Source organism: Pan paniscus, chromosome 3 (genome assembly GCF_029289425.2).
Source record: "Pan paniscus chromosome 3, NHGRI_mPanPan1-v2.0_pri, whole genome shotgun sequence".
NCBI classification, from domain to species: domain Eukaryota; kingdom Metazoa; phylum Chordata; class Mammalia; order Primates; family Hominidae; genus Pan; species Pan paniscus.
The window spans coordinates 121,583,300-121,610,593 of NC_073252.2; the positions used below are offsets into that span (position 1 = coordinate 121,583,300).

The 27,294-nt window shown below is 37.2% G+C and overlaps 1 long non-coding RNA gene across 1 annotated transcript in view; it reads left to right on the forward strand.

Annotated features, from left to right (window-relative positions):
* The window catches only part of LOC117980058 (uncharacterized), a 334,342-nt gene extending 314,099 nt beyond the window's left edge, over positions 1-20,243 (forward strand). The window contains exon 7 of the long non-coding RNA XR_004671184.4: positions 18,562-20,243. This is a non-coding gene — a long non-coding RNA (uncharacterized LOC117980058). The remainder of the gene's footprint in view (positions 1-18,561) is intronic.
* The last annotated feature ends 7,051 nt before the right edge of the window (positions 20,244-27,294 follow it).

Here is a 27,294-nt window from a genome sequence, read left to right on the forward strand (position 1 = left end):
CTGCCTTCCACACATGGACTGTTGGTTTGGTGAAGAGGAGGGCTTATTGACTACTGCGCTTTTATATGTGAGAGTCTTTCTAGGTGATATTTGATTGCAGTTCACTTCATGTGTGTTTCAATTGTTGGGACCATCCTTCTCCTCCTCCAAATTATCAAGTGTCTATCTGGGTAGAAAACTGCCCCTTCCCAGAAACAGTGTGCATTTCCTGGAAAGTTGGTCATTTCAGCCCCAAATTTATGAGTAAACATTTCTGTCATTTTTTCTTCAAACTTGTTCTTGATAATGTCTTTATAGATTCATTTCATTGCCTGCCCTACTCACATCCTTTTAAAGGAAAAATTATCACACCATAGTCTCTGGCAAAGCAACAAGATCCCATGACTTCTTCCCCAGTCATTGGATGAACACTGGACCCAAGAACAGCTACTCCCTTTGCCAATCAGTGACAAATTAAAATCTCCTTTTTGAGATTTTTTTTTAAATTAACAGAGATAAAGAGTGTAGATAACATACATGTTGATGCTTCTCATTCATTCTTCCACTGGAAAAATTTTCCTAAAATTTCCTCCACTTTAGCTATTTTGGACTTAACTGAATAGAGAACACCCCCCCCACACCGCCCCCCCACACTATTATGTCTTCCTGATGTCTATTCATTAATTTAACAGATAGTTGTTTTCTGTTTTCAGTGTACATAGTGCTCAATTTATTGTCATAAACCCTAATCCTCTGTAACGTAGCATAGGTGATTTCTAAACAACCTTTGAAAAATGTCTCTACACATTTTTTTCAATGTTGTAGCAAAAGGGCAGATTAAATACTTCCTATATCAATGATATTTACCATGTTATTAATATGTTGACTCCCTATTGTCTGTCTCAAATCAGACATGACTGTTAGCTTTGTATAATGACAATGAATGGTAAAGTTGGCTTTCTGCCAGGCAGAAGGGGTCTATGCAACACACACACACACACACACACACACACACACACACACACGACACTCTGGTTTTTTTATATTTACATAATTCCAAGAAATTAAGTGAACATAGAAAGTTGCTAATGCTTTAAGGTCTTGTTTTATGTAAACAAGGAACCACAATAGGAGTGAGTCAATTTATGTCCTTTCTTAGTGTTCAAATAAACTGCAGCTGAAATGATTACACAGCAAATTTTACCAATTTTGCTCATGATTATAGTCTGCTGATTTCTCATTTATAGACAGCTAAAACTTATTCTTTGTATAGTTTGAAGGAGAGGTTTAGGATACCATTTTATATATATGTGGGCTCTTTATTTTTATTTTTGCCAAACAGAAGCAAACGTTAGAGTGTTCCACTGAGCAACAACTTAGAGTTGTTCCTGGTTTTGCTTGAGAATGCATTTGGCTCACTTTCACTTCAGCTTTTTAAACCTTTTTGTTCCTTTTGATTTATGAGTCTTTTCGTTCTACTTCAGAGATTCACTTAACAGGGACGTGCCAGACCCTCAAGTCCCCTCGGTTTATGGTGTGGATCTAGCCGACAGCCCTGTACCATGCCCTGCCCCATGGCAAGCTTGCAGTGTAAAACAGCACCAATTGCGTGAGACGACATACAAGACCACATAATAGAGGGGATTATAAGAGAACAAACATTTCTTTGCTTCATTTATAGTATCATTGTGGAAGGATGAAATGCTATAAGTCTGCTTTGCCCGGGTGTGGACTTGTAATCCACCCAAAACTTTGATTGTTCCCTTCACTTTGCTTTGTAAAAGCTTCTGTGGCTTTTGTGGATTATTACTTCATAATGTTTGGACAAACATCAATTAACATACATCAAAACGTTTCCACTTATGTCCCTCTATGAATGGAGGAGACCCAAAAGACACATGGGTTTGGAAACACTCACATGGAGATGACAGGAGGCCAGGCTGTGCAGACAACACAGGTGTGCTGCTAGATATGTGTTGGGAATGGGACATTTCTTAATGGAGCTTGGAGTAATTATCTAACCAGTCCTCTAAAGAGTGGCTTTATTGGAAACCTTAGCTATTATAAGGACTTTTTCTTTAAACCTAGGAGTGGTTGAAAATCAGATGAAGTTTGTGAACCTGGCTGTTGAAATTGGAAGCAGCAGAAATTATGTTAGTTTTCATAGTCATTTGAGAACTTTTTAATCTTTAAAAAAATTTCTTGAGAGAAATTTGAATTCATAAATATTGAAAATATTTATGTCATAATGTCCAACAAAAATATTCCCAAAGCCATACTATATTATGGAGTTTTAAATATATGCCATCTTTTGGTGTTTGGCTTATTCTTGTAGGGATATTTTCTATCTATGAGGCCAATACTGTGAGTAGCTGGAACAAATTCATGGCCAAACCTTTACTGGTCTGTATTGTCAGTTATAAAACATTGACAACAGATTCTTGTCCAGTTGAGAGTACTACAGCTCCAAATATCTCTCATTATGTGTTTATCTGATAATAATGTCTGTATTTGTGTGGCAAATCCTCAGAACATATTAATGTTGTTATTGAAGACTGTGTCTAATTTGTAAAGGCACTATAAAATAACCCAAGAATGACTTCATTTTTTGGATTATTTTGTATATTATTATCATCAAGGCCTAGTTCCTGGAGAATTTCATTAATAAGTTTCAATAATCACATCAGGCTAATTTGCTGTATTTACAAGTCCACTTTATTAGAGTGGTATTAAAATATACTCATTTTCCTAGATTGCCATAAACCAAACTGAAGGGTTGCCTTTAGTATTAATTTCTTTTGCAAATAATTGTTTTAGCAAAAATTGCAATAATGTTCTTGTGTTAAGGAAATAATAGTAACTGAGTTCTGCTCAATAAGAGATATAAAAACTCTTTGTCTATTAAGAGGACTAGTTAAAATGCAAGAATCATTCATTTGATCTATTAAGGTAGGTAAATTGAGTGTTAAGTGGCCCACCTCAAGCACAGGGAGAGATCTTTGTGCTCTGGGGGGACAGAAACATAAACAGAGCTACCTATGGTTCATATTAAAATAAAGGTGGATCTGACCTCATGGACACACCTGATTTTGAGATAGGGTAGCACAAAACTGGCATTTTTCACTTTCAGCTGACATTCTTTAGGTCCTTGCATGGGTAAAGGTGACACTGTATCCTTCTTCAGTCTTAGGTTGCCATTTGAGATGGATGCCTGCAGCAAAGGCCTCACCTGGGGCTGCTTGTGTACCTGCTCTGTCCTCTCCACATTAAAATTTCTGCTTTTCTTTTATGTACATAACTGCAACCACAGGCAATCTTTCAATATGACCTTTAAAGCCAATTATCTTCTATTGTCTGTGTGGAGGGACAATCCTATTCCATAAAATCATTGAATTGTATTTGTGTTGAGGACAACAGAACTTTAAGAGATATATGCTTCAAATATGCAAGAAATTGTCTCCCGCTTTTGGCTCTGTGGACTGTGCAAAGCTGTTTTGCTTACTCAGTTTAGCTGAACATCGCAACCCTGTACCCTTTTGGAGTTCCAATATGGGCCCTGAAGAAGGGAAATTTAATCTGGTGGAAAAAACATGGGCTTTGAAGTCTGAGAGACCTGGTTTTTGATGCTGTCTCTGCTATTTATATCACAAGCTTATTAGTGACAAGGAGGATTAGTGACAATGTAGGACATGTCCAGCACCTGTTTTGGGCATTTGATAGATTAAAATAGAATAAGAGAAAGCTATCTTACTTGGAAAAAAGTCCCATTTCTTCCGTTTCAGCTCCCTAATTCTGCAATTTTAGCTTTATTTTATTCAGAAGTATGAGGTGGCATGATGTCTCCCACTTGTATAATTTTACCGTGGATGTAGAGGGGACAGACTGGGTAGACAATAATAAGAATGAGGAGAAATATAGAGAACCAACGAGATATTATGGAATCATAGCCATTTATTTGTAGGATTCCTTTTAGACCCGTCACAATAGGAAAGTGGATTTAATTTAGCCCAAGAGGCAGTTGCATTTTTCTACATTTAATACCCTAGTTCATGGATAAGGGGTCACGCTGATGATCACAAGCTCAAGTGAAACTTTCTATGTGGCTTTGAGGAGAGATTCCCTGACCTGTTTAAGGTTAATCTATTTTGGTAAAATTACTTATTAAAAATGATATTAGACTTCCAAGGTCTTTTCCTACCAACTTTCTTTTGTTGGTTGCCTATCACTTGGCTATCATTTTTAGACACTAAATGAAGAGCATGTGTAGCAAAGCACAGAAATGTACTTCTATTCCATATTACCATGGGTAATGTCCAATATGAAATATGGGTTTTCTTGAAGTAGAACACACTACTTCAATTATTACATCCAGTTTGGAAACATGAATATTCATACAATTAGAAACTTGGAAGCATAGCACAAATTCTTTCTAACTGGACTCTGACCTAGTCATTTCCCCCTTCGCCCCAAATCTGGCCTAAAAATGCAGCCCCAAAGATGAAACACCATGGTAGCCTGACATTCATTGATTCTAGAGGAAAATGCTAAAAAGAAAAAGTGGTCACACGAAATAACATTTTTTGTTAGTACTGAGCCCCAAATTCGCTTAGATTATTTTTTTCCATTGTCTATTTTCATGTGAGTGATGGTAGGTGCTTTTGTTATTCATAACTTTTCTTCAGTTCTACATGATGAGAATGAAATCACACAAAGGAAGTATGTGGCTTATTAGAATATTTGAATAGTGAACTTAAGATTGTAAATCAGGTCTTATTATAATCCCTTCTTAATTGTTTTTTCATATTTTTGCCTTTGGATTCTAACTTTTCAGTGCCAAGATAGATATTATTATACATTTCCAAAAATTAATTGTACTCATGTGGAAATGAATAAAACCTATGCTCTTCATAGAAAACACACACGCATATCAAACACAAGCACACACACAACTGCAATTCAAAGCATAAATCATTCTTAGGCTTTTGAGAGCATGTCTCTAGCTAGTTGTCCTAATGAAGAATTGTGAGCCTGCTAAAAAAGTTTCATTTCTAAATTTTCTAGATAAAAGTAGTTAAGGTTTTGACCATCTGCTAGCTTTATTGTTTTATTTGTTGTTTATTTATTGATGTGAAAATAAATTTACTGAGTTACTGTAATATAAGCTATTGGACTTTGTATAAATTGTTATACTAGGCTTTAAGATTTATAATGAGTTTTAAATTAACAGTAATTCTATTTCTGATTATCAGATTAGTAATATTTAATAAGAAAATAACTCATGTAGGTGTAAGTAAATTATAAGAGCCAGAGAGCTCTTGATAATCTGCATTTAGTGGTAGTAGTTATAATTGATCCTCACTAGCAAAATAGCATCTTTTTATTAGTCTTTTCTCTTTCTATACAAGAAACTTGTTAATGACTTTTTTTTTTTTTCATTTAGGGAACACTTTTTAGTAATTGGCTTCCACCAGACACATTTCTGCTAGATTTGTTTCCTACCTTAATTTGGTCAGGTAACATGGGGGGAAGAAATGGTCAGGGTACCTAAATAGAATTTGTAACTAAAGTTAGAACTGGGAATCTTTTCAGTTATTTTGTTGAAAATATATGTGACTTTTTATAATATTTGTTACTGTTTTCATTGAGCCAGTGAGAATAAAAAACAGGAACCTGTAAAAAATTTCTTGAACTTTGGTCTTGTTCATCATTGTATCACTGGATTTGTTGAGTAAATGGGTATGCTTTCCTGGGAAAAGACATCACCATTTGTTATGCTCGAAGTGGGCAGTGATATCAAGATGTGTTATCACTGTCTATACCACTTGACAAAGATGTAGAGGAAAAACTTACGATGGATCCCAGGACCTCAAATTGAACACAACATATTAAGCACTCTTTTGTGAATAAGGCCCAAAATCACTAGTCTTTAGGGGCAGTTTGGGGTGGTGAGTCAGTAAAGGAAAACAATCATTTAGTTTGCTTCCTAATTGGGATTATCAGTGGCTACAAATACTGAAGTCAGATAGGATGATCTGAATACCATCTATCCCCCTTCACTTTCAACTTTTCTGTACTCATATTGATACTTGCCAGTATCAGCAAAGGGAAAAGAAGCCCAGGGCTGGGAATAAAGTTTATGCAATAAGTTGGTGAGCTTATGCAGCTCAATAAAAACTGATGACCCAGTGTTATTTCAAGGACATGTTATTCTAAATCTGAAAGGAATGTTGCAACCTAATCCTTACCGTCTTCACTCACCTGCTTCCAATCAGGACTGCTACTGACGACGAGCTTAAAAAGGCAGGAAGAGGAATTTAGATTTGAGCCAATACACAACAACACAACCAGGCATGTGTTCCCTTAAAAATCTTGTCTTCCTGAGTGTGTATCCCAATATTATGGAAAATTATATATGTGTTTCATCCACACTGATATGTTTTTGTTTTTGACTTAAGACATTAAGGAAATCTGACACCCTTTTGAGGCTTCTTAATCAAATGCTTTAAAAATATTTCAGAGACACTGGATTAAAATAATTGCTGTAGAGGATGAGTGGTGGCTTGGGAGAGTTTTCACAAACTTTTGTAGTCATAGAGATTTTTTTTACAAGAAGAACTTGTAAGGAGAGCCATGAGGAAAGAGAGAAGAGGCTGAGCATTGAAAGTGGGAGGTTAACTGCTACACGTGTCGGTACGATGGAGGGTATGTTGGCCCGGAGGAGGATTTCTTGATGCTGAGCTTGAGTCCTTCTTCCCTTACCTATGTTTGTTGGGAATGTAGAACAGCTGCTTACCACCCATATGATTCCATTATTTAATCTGCCGGCTTTTTTCTGGGAATGAAATAATCCTGATTCCTTTAAGCTTTCATCATGGTATCTGTTTCTCTGCTTTATAATCATTTTCACCAAGTTCTTCTCCAACTCTCCTCATCACAATTACAACTGGGAGCTTCAGAAGCAAATAACGCTGCTGAATGTAATAGGAACATGACTAAGACTGTTTTCAAAAGCATCCTCCATTGGCACAGATAAATTACTGTACAGTTTTACTTCATTATGTCATCTGATTTCAGTAACTGGGTTTAGAGGAGACATTGCCCAAAGAAAGGGAAGTCACCAGTTTCAATTATTATTTTTTTTTAATTTCTGAAAGGGGAAATTTCAGTAGTAGTCTGTATTTGTCCTTCATTTCCCTCAGATTTTTTTCTACGTGTTAATCTGATCTTTATGGACAAACACATTGTATTCTGCTTATTTTAATTGGAATTAAAAGTATACTAATGGCTTCTGTTGGTGATGACATTCATTTATTCATCCATTTATGCACTCAAGCCATATGTTTGAACTGCTAGCGAGAGAAAAGCTATATTCTAGGTGATAGGGTTAAAATAGTGAATAAAGATAGATATAGTACCTACAGTCTTGTGGTGGAGAAAGGTATTATACAAATGCTTATGTAGTTGAAAATTGAAATATAAGAGATAAAAGAAAGAGTAAAGTTGTATGAGAATATAAAATAAAGGAAACTCACTGGGGACAAGTTAAGGCTTCTCTTGGGAAAACAAAGGCACTGGAGCTGACATTTGGTGGGAGTTAATTGGACGAAGAGGCAAATGTGTTGGAGAACTGCATTATTTGTAGAGGGAACAGCATATTCAAAAAGTATTATGTATTTTTATATAGTTAGCAGACTTAAATTTCTTTAAATTTGTATTGTCTCCTTTAATTATTTTAGTTTGAATTACCTGTTTTCCCTTCATTTTGTCATAAGGAATCCCTCATTTGAGTTTCTATTGTATGCTGATCCTGTGTTAAGGGATTTGAATTTTTCCTGATTAAATAACAAAATTTTGTATTGTGCTATACCATTCCTTAGGGCTCCACTCTGAATAAAAAACGGCTAATGGCTTTCACTTTTCATCCTAGACTTTGTTTAGTGTAACACTTACTGAACCCTCCATAAATCCCTGTAGTCATGTCTGTGTAGACATACATTGTTACAGAGGCACTCTGTCCTTTTTTCTGCTTTTGGAGAATAGGTGCTAAATTTTCCCAAATTCTAAGACAATTTCATTGAATAGGACAGCCTCCTTATAAAATGGCGATAAGCATATATGACCCCCCTACATATCCCAGTAGCTGTATAGTTCTGCTTTGAGCTGCCTGATTAATTGACTCCCTAAGTCCCTCCCTAAATTCTTGATTAGTTAAGATTCCCCACATTCCTGACTTTTCCTTGAATTCTGTAGTCCCTCAAATTTGACTTACCCATCCTGACTGTTGGCTACTCTTTAAATATCTTAGTTTGGAGCCCTGATTGACAGTCCCTGCATGGTTGTTCTTCAAGCACATATTGAACGTTACATTCTCATGTGCCCTAGAACTGTGGGTTTGATTGGTGTCTTTTAAATCATTCATATAAAAAAATGCAGGAAACTCAAACAAGATAGACAATATGATATAAAACAATGTTTAGAATATGGTCCTTCTTGGCTGGGCGTGGTGGCTCACACCTGTAATCCCAGCACTTTGGGAGGCTGAGGAGGGCGGACCACGAGGTCAAAAGATCGAGACTATCCTGGCCAACATGGTGAAACCCCATCTCTACTAAAACTACAAAAATTAGGTGGGTGTGGTGGCGCACCTGTAGTTCCAGCTACTCAGGGGGCTGAGGCAGGAGAATTACTTGAACCCGGGAGGCGGAGGTTGCAGTGAGCTGAGATCGCGCCACTGCACTCCAGCCCTGGCAACAGAGCAAGACTCTGTCTCAAAAAAAAAAAAAAAAAAAAAAAAAAAAAGAATATGGTCCTTCCTTTCAAAAGAAGGACTTACAGTAAAAGGATTTCCATTTTCAGTGGCAATACCTTTGATTATTAAGGATGTTCATCACTTCCTTTTGTGAGGCAGGAAGAATGGCTCATCCAAAATCATTCATTTTGTTGTGAAAATAATATTTTATTCATTTCAAGTGGGCACATTCATTCTTCCACATTGAGTTCTGTGGACTCCTAGATGATATGAGGATACTAACTAGATCTAGATAACTCCTACTTCTCTAATATCCATCTCTTTGCCCTCCTGATCTCAGGCTTACCAAATTATGGACATGACTCATTTCTCTCCATATTCTATTACTCATACAACTTGACAAATATTCAAACAATATGGCAAAGATTGAGCATCACTTTTTCTTTTTATTAACTCTAAAACTTCTTGATGGTCTGTTATCTTCTGGGCTCCCCTTCTTCATCCACCTGTTTCTCTTATTTGCTTTTGAGCTTCATTAGATCTCCCATTATGATAGTTTTCTTCTCTACAAAAGAGAAATGAAACATAAATACTATCTCCTCTAAGTAGTTGTAAGGAGTTTGCCAAATTGTAACATCAGAGGGAACAGTCCCCACAAGACTGCCCTCACCTTTGGACAGCAATTGCAAGTTCAGAGACTTCCCAAAACCACACTCAGTTTTGATAACCTGCTATTATGACTCACAGAACTCAGGAAAGTGCTATATTTGCGATTAGTTTTCTATTGAAAGGAGGCAAATTAGAACTGGCCAAAGAAGGAGACACACTCGGCAAATTCTGGGAGGCAAAGTTTCTGGTCATCTCCAGGTGGAATCCTGGATGGCATTACCTCCTCCAGGCTACTATGTGAGACAATACTCAATGAATACTGCCCAGGAGGAGCCTCACTTGATCTTTAGTATCTGAAGTTTTCATGGGAGCTTCCTTATGTGGGAATAATTGATTGAATCATTGCCATGTTTCTAGCTCTCCTCCCTCCCCGGAGGTTGGGTTGACACCAAGGGGTTCACCATAAATCACCTCATTAGCATGAACTGTTGAGGTGTGCTTGAGGGTTTGTTATGAATAACAAATACACTCTTACCGCGCAGAAGTTCCAAGCGTGTAGAGATCACCTCCTGAAAGCCAGGGCAAAGGCCAGAATTCATTCTTACACAGTAGTTAATTAAGTTAAGAAAATCTGTCGCTCTTTTAACTAACATACTTTTATAATATATTAATATGTATTATATACCTAAACATATTATAACATATTCTATTTATAGTAAATAAATATGTATGATATGAGATAGAGATATCTGTGAAAATGATCAGTTGCTTGGATTATAAACTCCGAATGATATTTTCTTTTGAAGGATCTTATATACAGCCATGGGACAAAGTAAGTCACCATTAGAGGTATCATTATATATACAGTATTAGCACACCTACCTTAACCTCATTTTGTGGGAAGATGCCTCCAAATCTTTCATTTATTTATTAATTGGAATTATTTAATTCCTTTACAATTTAAAATGTATTAATTGAGAATCTAGGGTGGGTCAGGCACTATGTTTTAAATTTTGTGATGAGAACGACATAGTTTCTGTATTTGAAGAGCTACCATTCTATTGCAGGAGGCAGTGAGAAAAATTGTAATACAATACCATAAATGCTATACTAGTCATGAACCAGGTACTGGGGGAACTAAATGTAAGTACTTTCATTGAATTTGTGGGTAAGAAGTATCATCCTGGAAACAAGTTTCTTATGTCTGTCACATTGTATGTATAGTACTGGATAAATTCCAATGTTAAAATTAAAGTTTAATTAGGTAAGTTGGCATAAAGTTTTCATCTGTGTAGCCACTAAAATAGAAGTTGCTATTATATTTAATAGCTCCTTTTAAAAGCACCAAACTGTTTTATTTAACAAAAAAATCAATGAACATACTTTTTCATCAACTGCCAACAAAGTCTTCTGTTTGTATCATATTTCCACGGAATTTCATCTTCTTACTAAGTCTGTTTTGAGGGCTAATTTTGTCGTTACTATATTCTCAAGAGGAGAAAAATCACAATTCTCCTTTCTGGTTATCTATGGAATCTAGTATCTTGTTAGCTTCGTAATCATGTTTCATTAACTTCCCCAAGTACGTGCAAAATACTCTGAGAAACTGTACATTTCAGAGCTATATAAGAAGAGAATCATATATTTTGATCTTTAACTAAATGTGGTTAACATTGATTATACAATATTGTATTCTTTTATTATTTCATGTGTTAAACCTTTAACAGTTTCAAGTCTTAGAAATAAGATAAAAATCCTTGAAGAAAATTATCATGTAACATTATAGACATAGTAGTTACTCAGATATTATTGAATATAGGAATATGAATGTACTTTGCTAAAAATATGTTCTCCTAGAAGACTTTCCAAACAAATTATGTCAGGATAATGTAAGAGAATGACAGGGAATATTGGAGAAGGTGCTCTTCCAAGGGCTTTGCATGTAATAACTTATTTAATTTTCTTAACAATGAGATAGATATTAGTCTTATAAATGCTTTCTTAGCAGGATCTCTAAAATATATGCTTTTTCCTCTACTTTTGACTCAACTTTAGTGCCAAATAATAAGAAAATGTTATTATCCAAAACTTGGAAGTATGGGAAAAGATAACTGTGTGACTTACATTGTTAAGTGATGGCATTGTCTAACAAGCTCACCTAAAGGTCTTCTGTCTTAAGAATGTAACTTTCCTTGACTTGCTATTTACTGGTATCCATGGCAACATTTTATAGCTTTGTTAGCACAGATCTTAACTTGCAGAAAGCCAAGAGGGTGCATGTGTTTATTTTTCTGGTAGTAATGCAAATGGTTTCAGCCCAGTAAAAAAGATCACCTCAAAGTTCATGTCTCTGGCCCTGTCAGACAATACTCTGTTTTTTTATTGTTGTTATTCTAATTTAGCAATCCCATTCCAGATTTCTTCTTTTCTTTCAGTGACTCTATAAACATGTGTCAGTATGTTTTAGTATAATGACCAGCAAAATAATGCCCTTTACATCTTGCTGATTCCCTTAACAAATTTAAATAAAATTTTGACAATGCATCTACATGAGAATTATGTTGTCTTAAGATTTTGAAAATTATGTGTGACAACAAATGACCACTTTCTTGAATTCTTACTGCATTAATCCATTTAGGCTGCTTTAACAAATACTAGTAAACTAGGTGGCTTGTAAACAACAAACGTTCATTTTTACAGTTCTGGAGGCTGGGAAGTCCAAGACCCAGGTGCTGGCAGATTAGTGTCTGGTAAAAACCCATTCCTCATAGACAGTGCCTAGCTGTGCCCTCACATGGTGGACGGGGCTAGATAGCTTTTGGAGGTCTCTTTTATAAGAGCACTAATCCAATCATGAGAGCTCCACTCTTGTGACTTTATCACCTACCAAAAGGTCCCACATCCTAATTCCACTGCCTTTGGGGTTAGGATTTCAATAAATAAATTTTGAGGAGACAAATGTTCAGATCACAGCATGTGTTAACAGGTTAACTCTCCTATAATCTCTGACCCAACTTGCTATCAATCTTGTATTTCACATTTTTTTTTTTTTGGGATGGAGTCTCACTCTGTCGCCCAGGCTTGATGGAGTACAGTGGCACAATCTCTGCTCACTGCAACCTCCGCCTCCCAGGCTCAAGTGATTCTCCTGCCTCAGCCTCCTGAGTAGCTGGGATTACAGGCACCTGCCACCACACCCAGCTAATTTTTGTGTTTTTAGTAGAGAATAGGTTTCATCATGTTGGCCAGGCTGGTCTCGAACTCCTGACCTCTGGTGATCTGCCCACCTTGGCCTTCCAAAGTGCTGGGATTACAGGCATGAGCCACTGTGCCTGGCCTTATATTTCACTTTTAACCCAGCTCCGAAACAAAATAAAACCATTGCCCACCAGGGCAATCCAGGATTCAGTGTGAAACTCCAGACACTCTGTGCTAGATTTTCAGGACTGCCATAACAAACTGTCACAAACTTGGTTTCTTAATACAATGGAAAAATGGAAACTTATTCTTTCACAGTTCTGGAGGACAGAAGTCCAAAATCAAGAAATCAAGTTCTTGGTAATACCATACTCCCTCTGTGGGCTCTAAGGAGGCAAAATTCCAGTTTCTGCATCCATCTGCACAGTGTCTCCTCCTCTTCTGTGTTTTCTCCTCCCTGTCTGTCAAATATCCTCCTGCCTTACTCTTACGACATCTGTCATGGCATGTAGGTCCACCCAGACAATCAAGGATGATCTTTAAATCTCAAGATCTTTAACTTAGTTACATCTGCAAAGATTCTTTCCCCAAATAGCTAATATTCAGAAGTTCTGGGAATTAGGATATATTCATATCTTTTGGGGGACTACCATTCAACCCACTATACTGCCATATCCAGCCCCAGTTCAGCTCTCTATGCTTACCTCCCAGTGTTTCTTGATAAGTATTTCTGTTTATTTCTTGATCCCTCTCCTATCCCTAACCCACAGACTTTACTCTTTACAGCTTGTTGCTTTTGTTGACCGTATAGTTTCTCTGTCTAGTACAGCTTCCCCCTCCTTTTATGTATCTAGTGTCCAATCTTCCTTCAAGCAGGCTTCCCCTGCCCCCAGCCCCAGTTTCCCCAATTCCAGGCTGAGTCTGGTGCTTTCTTGGCTGCTCTCACTGTACAGTGAACATACTCTTATTCTGTTGCTTCCTGAATTTCACTGGCTGTCCCCTTCTGTATATATCTGTATCCTCCATCAATCTTTTTCTTAAAGAGCACAAACTATGCACAACCTCACTCAGTGTCTGTCAATAACAGGCATTTACTAAGGGTTATTAGATCGGTCTCTAACTTAAAACCTACTTATTCTTAAAATTTAGCCCACAACTTTCTTTACGTTTAAACAAATCTAGCATGTGAAATATAATTTATTTTGTGTTCTGGTATTCCTCAGTTATCTTTCTTATGCTTGGTTGGTTCACCTAAGTTATTAACTTTAGAGGATAAAATTCATGTCTTCTCTGGTAGATGTATTGGGAACATAGAAATAGCTCGCTAGATTTGTTTACTTAATCCCCAATGGAAATATCAAAAGTATACCTTGAGAGGAAGATAACCTGGCTTAAATTTATCTTTTACTTTTCTCCCCATTAGAGAAAGTCAGACTTCTTAACAGTTTACTAATGCTTTAGAACTAGGAAAAGTTTTGTTCCAATTGGAATTTCTAGTTTCTGGATTTTAACAAACTGTCAGCTTTCATAAAGCAAGTTTGTAGAATTTAATTTTCCTTCCCTATTTTATATCTTAATCATAACCACAGTACAAATAATTTGTTGTTTCAAAATCTCCATTCACTCATACATTTTATTCTTGTTGACCTTGGCTTATGCAATTTGGGTGGAAAGAATCACTAACTAGGAGAGGAATATTTGAACTTTGATTTTATGTTTCAGACAAAGTCTTAACTGAGACTTCAGCCACATGAAAGCATGAAATTATTATCTGCCTACTTTGGGAAAACCACCAGTTTAAAATATAAAAGAATTGTATTGTGTGATAGCTTACTCTAAGAAACTTTATTTTCTGTTCTTAACTATTAAATGAATATTTGGGCAATGGAAAATTTTTGTTTTCTATAGCCTTATGAATGTTAGTCTTAAAATCATTTTAAAAAATTCATCTGGTGTCAGGTATCATTAAAAACTCCATATTTGTGCCAGATTAACTGCAAACTTTGGCCCCAGATAAATTGGTGGATTTTGGCCAAGTTTTAGGCAAACTTGGGTCTTTCTTTATTTCAGGTAGAAAGTACATAAAGCTCTATGGATTCTTGCCCTCTGACCTAAACCAACTAAAATTCAACAATTTGGCTATGATTTCCTTAGAGGTTTCATATATTTTTTCGGCTATAAAATGTGAACCCAGGTCAAGAGGCATATACTGAAGCCTCAATTTTAGCAAGAAAAATATATATGAACTAAAAGTGGAAATTCTACAGAAACTTGGCTGAGGAGAAAACTTTAAAACTGGAACAATTAACTTAGACTATTTGGGAGAAGTGGATCTTTCATGTAATTTGCTCTCTTTTTCTGTTCTCATAATTTTAAAGAGTTTTGCGCTAACAGGCTTCTATGCTGCATTACAATCTTTTGATAGGTTCTGTAGAGAAACTTCTCTTATTTTTTCCCTTTGCCTTTAATGTTTTGACTCTTCAATTTGAATTACTCTTTTATTTCTTTTTAATGCTTTTCTATTATGAGGAACTTAGCAAATTTCCCTCAAGGACTGAATCAGAGGGAACAGTGAATTAATCCAGGCAATATTGCACTCCATGTTATGCTCCCTTGTGATCCTTGTGTTGACCACTTTCTCTGGACAAGGACACAGCTCTGTAACATACCATGACTCAAGATGAGTTTCTTCTGTTTTGTGGAAACACTCCCCAAGAGGTGAAGAGGTGACTTCTATCCCTCCCCTTTGTCTAAACATCTCAGTCCTGGAGCTCACAATTATTTCTAAAGAGTTTCTAGCTGTTCTCACCAGGAGTGTGTTGAGCCCTTATGCAAGTAAAACTTCAAGAGGCACACCTAAACTTGTCTGAAAAGTCTCCTGAAGATCCTTCAAACAACTTTTCTCTCCTTTCTTTTTTTCCCAGTAACCTCTTTACTCCTTTCCATGAAGATTTCCATGCCTCAGAACAAAGTTGACCTCATCTTGAAGACAGGATAGAGGGGAGATAATGCCTGTCAACATCTATCACAAAATGTTGCTCAACTTACTGATGAATTAATAAAAAGTCATCTGTACTCTCTTCTGAAGCCCATCATCTGCTCCTGTACGCCTTATTTCCCATTGTTCTTCTATATAGTGTATGCTCTAGTCAAAAATTTGACTCTTGCTATCATTCATTAATTCCTTCAATCAGTGAGTGTTTTTGAGTGTCTGCTATGTGCCAGACACTATTCTGGCCTCCAAAGATCCATTAAAACAAGCAAAACAAAAACCAGACACATTTCATGGTCTCATGGACCCCACATTCTAGTATAGCCTGGGCATTCCAGCTTTGTGTCTTTCTCTTCTTTAGTGGTCCCTCCTTAAGTATTGCCAGTCCTAACTTTCAACTGTTCCCTATGTTTCAAAGTTGTCTTGAATCCACAAAGTGCCTTATTAAGAGTAAGTTAATAGACTTACTCTTAACACTTGCAAGGTTGCGAGGCCTAGGATTGAAGTATGAATGAAATCTACATACTATTTGTATAAATATTTAAAAGATACAAGTTTAGCTGAAAACTCTGATAGCTATACAATTTCAAAATTTTAAAAATGTGTAAGGCTATGGTGTTTATTTTTCTAAAAGTTGGCAAAGTATCCAAGATTACTACATGTATTTTTGAGCATATTTGGCTATTCTGTGTTGTTTAGCTCTTAAAAATTTTAAATGTTTAATATTGCAGACTGTTGCTCAGCTTCTATGTGCTCCTATTGCAAACATACTAATTTACTAAAGTATGAACGTGTCCACATGCCACACCTGGAACCTGTGGAGAAGAATAGCCCAGCAACAGCTGGGAAAGATGCTTCATTATGAAGAATCCTTTGCACCCATACTGAAAAGAAGAACTGTACAAGTTAATTAATTTGTGTTTTCTCTTACCTAACTCTTCTGCTGCTCACACCTTTCCCATATAACAAAGTAGTATCATCTCTGAAGTCAGCAGCAGCTGGCCTCATGCCATTTCATACCATTTTCATGCAGTCATCTTTTGTTCTGGGGACAAATGACAAGAGGTTTGAAGAGTTGATTATTTGGGACTTGAAGGAGGTTTGACATGAGAACCTGCATTTAAAACCACAGATTGGGCTCTGCTTGCTGGACCCCAGGTGATGATATATCCACGTATTCTGTTATAAATTTGGGTTTGTATGTTCATAATGTGTGGCACTCTCTAAAGTGTGAGGCCCAAAGGAGGATATTCTTACACAGGCCTGAAGGTAATACTTTCTGAAGGAAACTTTACTTGGACTAGGAGTGATCTATAATTCTGAAATCTCTAAACACTGCATTTTTTTTGTAACGTCTGGAAAAATGTGAGAAATACTATAATACTTTGCCCATATGTTATATCTCCTCATAGAAAAAAAGTATTTTATGAGTATGAAAGTAATTTATTTGTTTTTTCAACCACCATCTGTGCACAATAGATTCAAGATTATAGAGTATTGTTTAAAAAAAAATTGAACAGCTAAACTAAGTACGAAAATGCAAATAACTGTAATTCATAATCCTTGTTTTCTTAAACTTAAGAATAAGTTTTATACATCTCTGTGACAGGGTAATTAACAACCACCACCAAATGGCAAATGTGAATTGCAGTGTGGGCGGGAGAGGAGTGAGGGAAGGAAGAAGAGTAAGAATCAGTTTAGTTTAAGAGGAAATTAGGAAATACTAATGGGAAAGTTCAGAAGGAAATAAGAGTTACAGGATTAGAGGTCAAGGCAGAGATTAGGGTTAGTGAATGATTTCTGCATTGTGGTTCAGAAATTATAATAATGATATTTGCCTCTGTGGTGGTAATCAATACATTTCATAAGTGTTTCCTATGTGTCAATGATTCTATTGAATATTTTACATGTACCAGCTCATTTAGTCCTTAGAACCACATGAGGTTGCTGTTACCACAATCCTTCTCTTTGAGATCATATAAATAAGGCTTTGAGATGGTTACTTGCTAACAGAGCCAGGAAGTGAACCCAGGTGTATCTGACTGCAAAGCTTCCTTTTAATCACAAGGATATTTGAAGTCATTGGATAGGATTCAGGCTCCTTGGAATAAGGCAAAGAAAAATAAAAGAAGAAAAGGACAGTTAGAGAATGGTAACATCTGGGAGAAGAAAAAGAAGCTTTATTAATTTGGCTAACTTATGAGTGAACAAAATCCCACTTGAATTGATTTAAGCAAAAGAGGGGATTTTAATGGAAGGCTAAGCTATGAAAGAATGGGACAACCATGATTGGAGAAAGGTCAATATCTTTTATAGTATCGAGAACCAAACTCCAGCATCAAGCTTGTTTCCCTGTCTCTTAGCCATGCTTCTTTTCTCCATATGTCAAGCTCATTCTTATCTCTTTCTAAAGAGTTTTTTCCATGTGGCAAGAACTCAGGTAACCAAAATTTCCAAAATTTTATAGCTTACGATTTCAGTCAACAGAGTCACATTGGCATGACTCTTTGGTTCTTGAGTCCAAAAATCAGGACGAGGTACTAATTGTCCCTGCCTAGGTCAAGACATACCAATAGTATTAGGATGCTTTTTGCTGCACAACAAAAAACATGAATAACCTCTTATTGTATATTTTTCTTACATAACAAGAAGTTTAGAGGGAGGGGTTCTAGAGTTGGTCAGGGCTAAATGTCAAGGGGCAGATTATCTAGGATTCTTTTAGCATTCTGTGTGGGTAGAAGCATTAATGCCGTTGTTGTCATAACCATATCCTTATGGTAGCATATGAAGCAGAAAAGAGGCAGGAAAAATAACGCTCCTTGTGTGACATTCTCTTTTTATTTGGAGAGAAATAACTGCATTTCAGGGTTAATGGGATCTGAACCTAATACAATTTTGGGATCTTCTTTAAGAAAACCAGAAAAATATTAAAATTAAAAATGGGGCACACGGCTTTGACTGGAGTCATTACGAATGTTGGCCTCTAAACTTCCTGGTAAATCAAGTTTCTGTTGAATTTTCTCTTTTGTTTCAGTGGTTGGACTGAGTCCCATGAAGCCAGATCACTTCTGACTGCAAGGAGCTTGGAAAAGCTGGATCTTTTACCAGCTAAATTTGGAGGTAGATATCTACCAGACTAGGGAAGAAGAGAAGAATGGCTGTTGAGTGCAGATCAATTTGTTTCCACTGAAGTCTATGGTTGAAATATTTATGCATAGCTGAGGTATAGAATTGTGCTGTAAAATGTGGTTGATTTGGTGGTAACTATGTGGATAGGTGTGGTAGGTTGAAGTGTCCCCTGCAAACTTATGTCTACCTGGGATCTCAGAATGTGACTTTAATTGGAAATAGAGTCTTGCTGATGCAATTAGTTAAGAATTTTGAGATGAGTCATACTGGGCTTTCGGTGGGTGCTAAATCCAATGGCTGGCATCCTTATAAGAAGAGAGGACACACACACACACAGAAGAGAAGGCCATTCAAAGATGGAGGCAGAGCTTGGGGTTATGCTGACAGGAGCCAAGGAATGCTGGGGGGACATCAGAAGCTGAAAGAAGCAGGGAAGGATTTTCCTCTATAGGTTCAGAGGATGCATGGCCCTGCTGACACCTTGATTTCTGGCTTCCAGCCTCTAGAACTGAGAGAGAATTAATTTCTGCTGTAATAAATCACCCAGTTTGTGGTCATTTACTGTGGCAACCTTAGGAAACTAAAGCAATAGGGTGAAGGGCAGTTATCAGAATAAGGGGATGTGGTGCTGGTAGACAATCCCAAAGGTGTCCACTGTAGAATTTATAAAAGGAGCTTAGCAGTAGGTGGAGTCATAGCTACAGAATGAGAGCCAGGTTGGTATATTGCCTTGATGTTATGACAAGGCATGAGAATGTCAGCACCAGGAAGAGTGAGCACTGAGAAGGTGAGAAAAGAGGGAAGTCATGATGAGACAGGAGGACAAGCACCTAGCCTTTCATCTAGACAAACTAATTCCTAAGCATTTCTACCTCCTTCCTGAATCTGCCTGTGAATGTCCTTCATGTGAAATGCTCGTCACCTCACTCTGCTTGACTAATTCATTGCCCTTCCCTTTGTGAAACTGACATTGAAGGTACACTCCTTCAGTGTTCATGTCGTTGGTGTGGTGTACGTGTGTGTGTGTATGTGTATAGAGTGATACTTTCACAATTTTTTCGATTTCTTTTTGTGATAGGATATTCTTTTCTTTTTTTTTTTTTTTTTGAGACAGGGTCTAGCTCTGTCACCCAGGCTGGAGTGCAATGGCGTGATCTCAGCTCACTGCAACCTCCACCTCCCAGGTTCAAACAATTCTCCTGCCTCAGCCTTCTGAGTAGCTGGGATTACAGGCGCACGCCACCACACCCAGCTGATTTTTTGTATTTTTAGTAGAGACGGGGTTTCGCCATGATGGACAGGCTGGTCTCGAACTCCTGACCTCAAGTGATCTGCCCACCTCGGCTTCCCAAAGTGCTAGGATTACAGATGTGAGCCACCATGCCTGGCTGTGGTAGGATACTCTTGAAGTTATTTAGGACGTGTTTAATTAAAGACAATGGCATGCAATGTGTATCTTGTGGAGTCTGAGCAAAAAAAAAAAAGAGACACTGATATTAAATTTTATGTATAAGTCTTCTGTATTTAAATACAGTGATTTAATAAAATCTGTTATTTGGAGACAGAGAAGTATTTCATGTATTTTCATTTTAGACATAAAGGAAATCAACTCCTTTGAAGTACCAAAATTTATAACTTAAATTGTTTTGATATAAATATACCTAAAACATATTGTATAGTTCTCTGGATTCTTATACAGAATGCATCTTCTCCCTGCTGACCCAGGGTCAACATTATACACATCCATTATTGTTCTGTGTGATATTAGAATGTTCTGGGGCCTCTTTCCTAAATACCCTGACAATCGTGCTGCTCTTTTCTCTTGCTGTGAGCTGACCAGCTGTGCCCCTGCCTATTGCCAGCACGCTCCCCTCTCCTAGATCCCTGTCTTCCTCTAGTGCAGTTTTTAATTCATCGTGGCCTGGGAATCCAGATAACATAGCTAATTAGAAATGATCTAAATGTAAGAGTGAATGCCCCTGAGGGAGCATCTGTGGCCTTCTCTGTGAGTTTCTATGGGGATCTCTCCTTTGCGTTAGATGCTGTAAGCGTTAGTGTATGGATGGCAGACCTGTTTTTCCTTTGCTTCTCAACACTCAATTAGATCCGTGTAGCTAATGAAATTCATGAGAGCATGCAGCAAAATTCTGTATAGGAAGGTTTTTTTTTCCTTCTTTACATTGTTTCCCATGTTCTAAATTAGTTGTTTTAATGTTATCTATGTGTTTTTGTTTCATTTTAGGGTATCAGTGGGATAATATTAACTGCCAAAATAATTCATTAGTTGTAAAGCTCCATCCTGGGGAGTTATCTTGGCTAAACTGTGGATAATGTGCCTCTTAGTTTAGACTGCTGAAAAGTCATTATGGTCAATGACTGACCCACAGCCACCATGTGAAAAACCTGGGTTTAACCAGAAAGTAAAAACTGCTGGAACAACCTGATTGTGCCAAGAGGTAGTATGTTAAATCTATGTAGAAGTAGCAGAAGTTACAGGAAAAAAGCCAGTGATTACCAGGGTGTCACATTGTTTATGAACCAGGTTGCTGAGTCTTTGAATCTGGAGATGATAATTTAAGTCAAAATTTCAAGAGTAGGAATTCTGAGGTCAGAATCAATAGTGTAGTTGGGTATTAGTCATTTGAATAAAAAGCCGGCTTTTGAGCTTGACCCCTTTTCTCTCAGTTCCTTTTCCTAATTATCCTACTTTTCTCAAAAATGTCACTCACAAACTCTTTTGCTGTGAGAGTTAATGGTGAGGTGCATAAAATACACATAAAAGTTTCAAAAGTGAAGTATAAATAGCCATAGCCTTTCAAAGTATTATTCAGGTTTAGGAAAACAAGTGCCTTTACACATCATTCGAGCACCCGAGGATGATTCTACCTGCAGATGGGCCTTTAAATAAGTGTGAGTTTGCTGCTGCTTCTCAACTCCCAGTTGGATACTGAAAAAAAAGATCTTTCTCAGTTTCCTGTTCTTGTGCGTTATTAAAATCCTTCTGTTGCCCCCACCACCACCCCTGCCTCTTTCTTCTTTTCCCATCTTTTTGTGTGGAGGATGTTATCCACAGTTCCCAGCAGTGATGATGCATTTGAGTCAGGAGGATGAGATTGTGACCCAGATACAGTGCATGAGAAATGAGTGATGGGAAGAGAGAATGATGGGGGTGGGGGGGGGGGAGAGTGAGCAGTGGTGAAGGGTTATGAGTTGTACAGTTATTTCTAGCTTTGAATGGTTTCCAAATCTCATACAGTCACAGACAACCTCGCCAAAGCCCACAGCTGTCATGCATTTTCAACAGATTCCACAGGGCCTAGATGAGGTTTGAAGGCATTCCTTTGCTCTTACACATTAACTAAAAGGAATTACCGTAACATCTGATATTGTGGAAGTGGGACATTTGCCATCCTGACCTTGCCCAAAGCAGTTCGGAAATAGGGGTCTAAGAATGTATTATCTCATATGGCCCCTAAAGGTCACCAGGGGCCTGTCGATGGCATTCTGAGAAAATCCAAGCACCCAATATGCTCTGCATTTGGAGAAACTGGGCTGCTTTGTATGGGCACAGTGGGCAGACACATGTTCCCATTGCTCGTTGGATGTTTGTCATAGGAAAGGCATGTTCCACTGGAGAAATTCCCAGCTGTCAGTAATGTGCTGATATACCACAGCCAATCATCAGAGGATGAGCCAAATAAACAGGATGTTCACAATGTGTGTGATTGCATGAGTGTGTAACAAAACTTCTGCCCATTTCACAGCCTCATAATGGGATTGACATGCATTGCTTAATGCATCTGTCTGTTTAGGATAGAAAGGCATAAACACCATGGAAACCATGTGTAAGAAAACCCTTTCTTTGGCTATATGGGCTGTTGATATGATGGGATGAAATCTGGTGTAAATTGGGAAAGAACATTGCTTTAATATTATGAGTTTACTTGCTGGGAAGTGCCTTGAAGTCATCCAAACACAGATGAGAAGGAATAATCAGATAATCAGTAGCTATTGTGAGTTAACAAAAGGGGCTGAGTTGATATGAATATTTTTACATACCAGTGGCGTCATCTTCATTCTTTCTTCTTGTAAGACACTCATTAGTTGAATTATTTATATAAATGTACAGAAATGAGTCAAAGTTATGTCATTGCCCTTTTTGTTTGGATATGCTGCTACTGTTAACAATTAGTTTCTAAATATATTCCCGAGGCAGCAATTTGGGGAGGGGGAGTAGTGGTTCCTTCAACACTCATGTGTAGATAGGTTCTTGGAAAAATAACATCAGGTATCCTGTTAAGTGTCAGACCTTTTACTTCTCTGAGTATTCAAATCCCCTTTGCTCAAGGTGGCACATCCATTCATGATAATAACAGTAATAAATAAGATTTATTGTACATTTCCTGTTTGATGGTACTGAGCTAAGCCTTTAACATGCATTAACTCTTTTAATTCTCACAAAACATATAAGATTGATACTATTATTATTACTATCATAATGATAAGAAAACCAGCATTCAGAGAAGATAGTAGGCTTTTAAGAAGGTAGAGTTAGTGACAGAGCAAGCTGGAACATGTATTTGAGTACTGAATCCATGCATTTAACCATTTCACTATGTTACCCTTGTGTGTCCCTGCTCTATGTGAAATTTGATTCTATTACAGTCTCTGGTGTTAATTATTTTATTGCATTGAAATGTGATTTGTATTTCCTTGAACAGGACTAATGCACAAATATAATTTTGGTATCCTAGGGTCCATCTGTATAGAATATTTCACCAACCTAGTACAGTTGAGGAACATGCCATGAAGTCTTTGTAATGATTTTTCTCTGTTGTTAAGTTTTGGTCTTTTAATTGTGGTTATTATGTGCTGCTTTTCAAACATTGCCCAAGATGCACTGATTTAGGAAAAAATCATATGTGCCAGGATGCTACCTCCTAATAATATTGACACTTTCAATAGGTTTTATGTGATAAACACGGCAGGAAAGAAAAGGAGCTCTGAGTGTACAGAATCTGTGTGTTTATATTGGTTTATGAGATCGTTAGAGACTTGTATTGTATCATCTGGTAGAAAGCAGTACCACATAATGGTTAGGACTTGGGCTCTGGAGTTTCACTACTTAACGATCTGTGTGACCCTGAGCCATTTCACTGATGTCTCTGAGCCCACTTCTTTAATCTGTACAGTAGGTATAAGATAATAATTTTTATAAGATTATTGTTAGGATGAAATGAGAGAATCCCTGTAAAATTCATGGCTCCTAATAAGTATTTTAAAGAATGCTCTGAAATGCCTTTCAGCACTCTTCATCGCCAATCCTTGTACTGTTTCTCTTTGAGTCCTTATCACAATTAGACATGCTGTATTACACTTGTTAAATGTCGTCTCCATAAACTAGAATATAAACTCCCCGAACTCAGGTATGTGTCCTTCTCTCCCGTGCCCTCATTGCCTAGAACAGCATCTGACACAAGCTAGGCCCTTATGAATATTTGCAGATAAATAAATGACAGCTATTTTATTATCATCATTATTATCACTATTACTATGGCTCTTATTACCATGTGTTTCAGACTCAGATACCATGCTTAAGAAAATCCTAAAAATACTGTTTAGATTTGAATAGTTACCAAGAGGCTTATGAAATATTTGATTTCTGATCATAGAAGTTTATAGGAACATCAGAGCACATTGAGTTTAACCTCTTCAATTTATAAAATAAAAGACTTAGAATACTCCAAGGCCAAGTGATATTAATTGGTCTTACTTTAGTCAAGAATTACCAAGTGGCGGCAGGGGCGGTGGCTCACGCCTGTAATCCCAGTATTTTGGGAGGCCGAGGCGGGTGGATTACAAGGTCAGGAGATCGAGACCATCCTGGCTAACGAGACCATCCTGGCTATCACGGTGAAACCCCGTCTCTACTAAAAATACAAAAAATTAGCCAGGAGCGGTGGTGGGCGCCTGTAGTCCCAGCTACTCGGGAGGCTGAGGCAGGAGAATGGCGTGAACCTGGGAGGCAGAGCTTGCAGTGAGCCGAGAGCGCTACTGCACCCTGGCCTGGGCAAAAGAGCGACACTCTGTCACACACACACAAAATAAATAAAAATAAAAAAATTACCAAGTGGCAAGTAAGAGCTGGGATCCAGGCTCCAACCCCAGTCCAGTAAGCGCTCTTTCTGCTGTGCTCTACTGACATCTAACTTGGATACCAATATGGCTGTCCACTCTTCAGCAGACCAGGCCTCAATGAAACCATGGCCCTACTTTATCATTGCATTTTACTCCAAACTTCTTGTCCCCTTTTGTTGACTAGTCATGGCTGTATCTTCCAGGTTTTTCACAGGAATGGAATTTCTTTTTGATGATAAAATGTGCACTAGTGACAAGTCATACATGGAAATGGCTGAGAACTGCAAGACACTGCTTGGGGCCAGGTAGAGATGCCCCTCTGCAGATAACTCAGTGAAAATTGGATACCTTTTGTCAGCTCTATTTGGAGTCTTTTACTGGATTTGGGATCTCCAAAGCATTTCATCCTGAGAGAAAATCAAAACAAATAAAAGCTATAAAGTGTATTACTCCTCTGGCTTAGAGCTGTCTAGGAAGAAAAATGTATGAATTCATTCAATCAACACTTACTAAGAGATGGTAAGAAATGGATGTGTGTGGATGGAATTTACAAATATTTTCAAGTTGCATCATTTTCCCTCAAGGAGTTTATAGTCTAGCAAAAAATAGATTTTTCCAAATTAATCTTAGTGGTACATAACATGATAGTGAGAACATGGAGAGAGGAAATGAAAATAAAATTTTGAGGCAGCTTGGAGGAGGATGAGATTACTTCCAGATGGTGAATTGAGATGTTCATGGAAGAGGCAGCATTATAACTAGAATGATGGATCAGCAGTATTCTTCAAATTGCATGCAGCTTAGATCAAATATATTTTAAAGGTGATTTCTTAGGAAGTTCGTTTACTTCCTGACATTTTATATTCTTCTGTATGCCATATAACAGACTCAAATGTATATAATGTGATGTAAGCGCCGTAGCTTATTTCTCACAAGGAGGCATTTATTAGAGACATTACTATGTATTTTTTGCATAGCCACAATTATAAATATTTACATGAGTTTATAAATAATAGCGTACCAAAAGAAAAAGAAATTGTATCTGGTACTTACACACATACAATATTTGGAGGCTCTACACATAGCTAAGATTATTTTTGGACATTTCTGATTTGACTTACATAACTGTTTATGCTTAAGCCACAAAAGGTTTTCAAACTACAGTCCATTATGATAATAGTGTGATGTATCAAAGGCATCCATGAGCTGAACTCATATTCTTATACTAAAAGTCTTGGAAAACTTTTACAATGTTTACAATGCCTTCACACACTTTTTTTCTCCTTATGGATGTATCTTTCTACTTAAAATAGCTGCATTTATTTTAGTAGTTGATCTCTTTCCTGGAAATTATTTTCAAAAGTAAATACAATGTTAGTTAAATAAACATTTTAAGTTTTGCTTCACATTTTCAATGTATTAAGCACTACATGGTAACTAGAAAATTGAAAGTTTTTATTAATTTGATTAATGTAAGCCATATTTTACATTCAGCAACCCCAAATTAAATAAAAACAATCATAGAGGAATTATAAAGAATGTGATTTACATCAGTTTAGTGCCGGGATGGCTTTTCATTTTCTAATCTTCCCTTACCATTTCGACTTTGCCCTGTTCCTGGTCAGCTGGGAAGTTATCTGCTGTGGGGTTTCCTGTTTGCCTGTTGCTTTTCTACCTTGGGGTGCTGTAGCTACCCATTTGGCTTGCTCGCTCCTAAAGCTATGACTGCAGCCATGTAGTCTTTCGTGTTTCACTTGAAACATGCTGACAGATGTGCTGACTGAACATTTTAACCAGTACAGTTACTGTGGCTTCTTCTGAAGCTGATTAAGCTACCAAAACAATTCTATGTTCCTCTGCTGATTAAGCTACCAAAACAATTCTGTGTTCCTCTGAAGAACAAAGAAAGGGCAAAACCAAAAACATGAATCAAATAGAGCCAATATGGAAGATGTACAACTTTAACAGAACATAAGAACTATGGTGTTCAGTGGCTTTTGGAGGCCACATTCTTTCATGTGGAGAGAACATGGAATGGCTTACTGTCTTGCTATAGTTTGCTTTTACATTAGCACTAGATCTTACACTGGATTAGTCATTACTATTTGTAATGAGTCAATAAAACTTAAAAAATACCTTGGGACAGTTTTTCTAAGCTCAGGAAAATATGACTATAGCTAGGAGAATGATTTCTTTCCAATTATTTATTGAGCTGCTATTATGTGATGAAGACTTATTTAAAGAGTAAATATTTTTGCAAGACATAGTCCCTGTCCAGGGGAACTGGTACACCATTGCTGAAACTGGTGTGGGGTCTTCCATGGTTGAAGGAAGTCAAAGCTCTAATCCAAATTAAGGATTTTCTGGTTGCTGATAGAATATTAGAACTGAAAGGTCTTTCAGATATCGTCTACTCCTCTAATTTTATTTTATGAATATGGTAACTATAATTGTTACTTGTCAAAGATCACCCAGAAATTTAGCAAGAAAGTCATATATG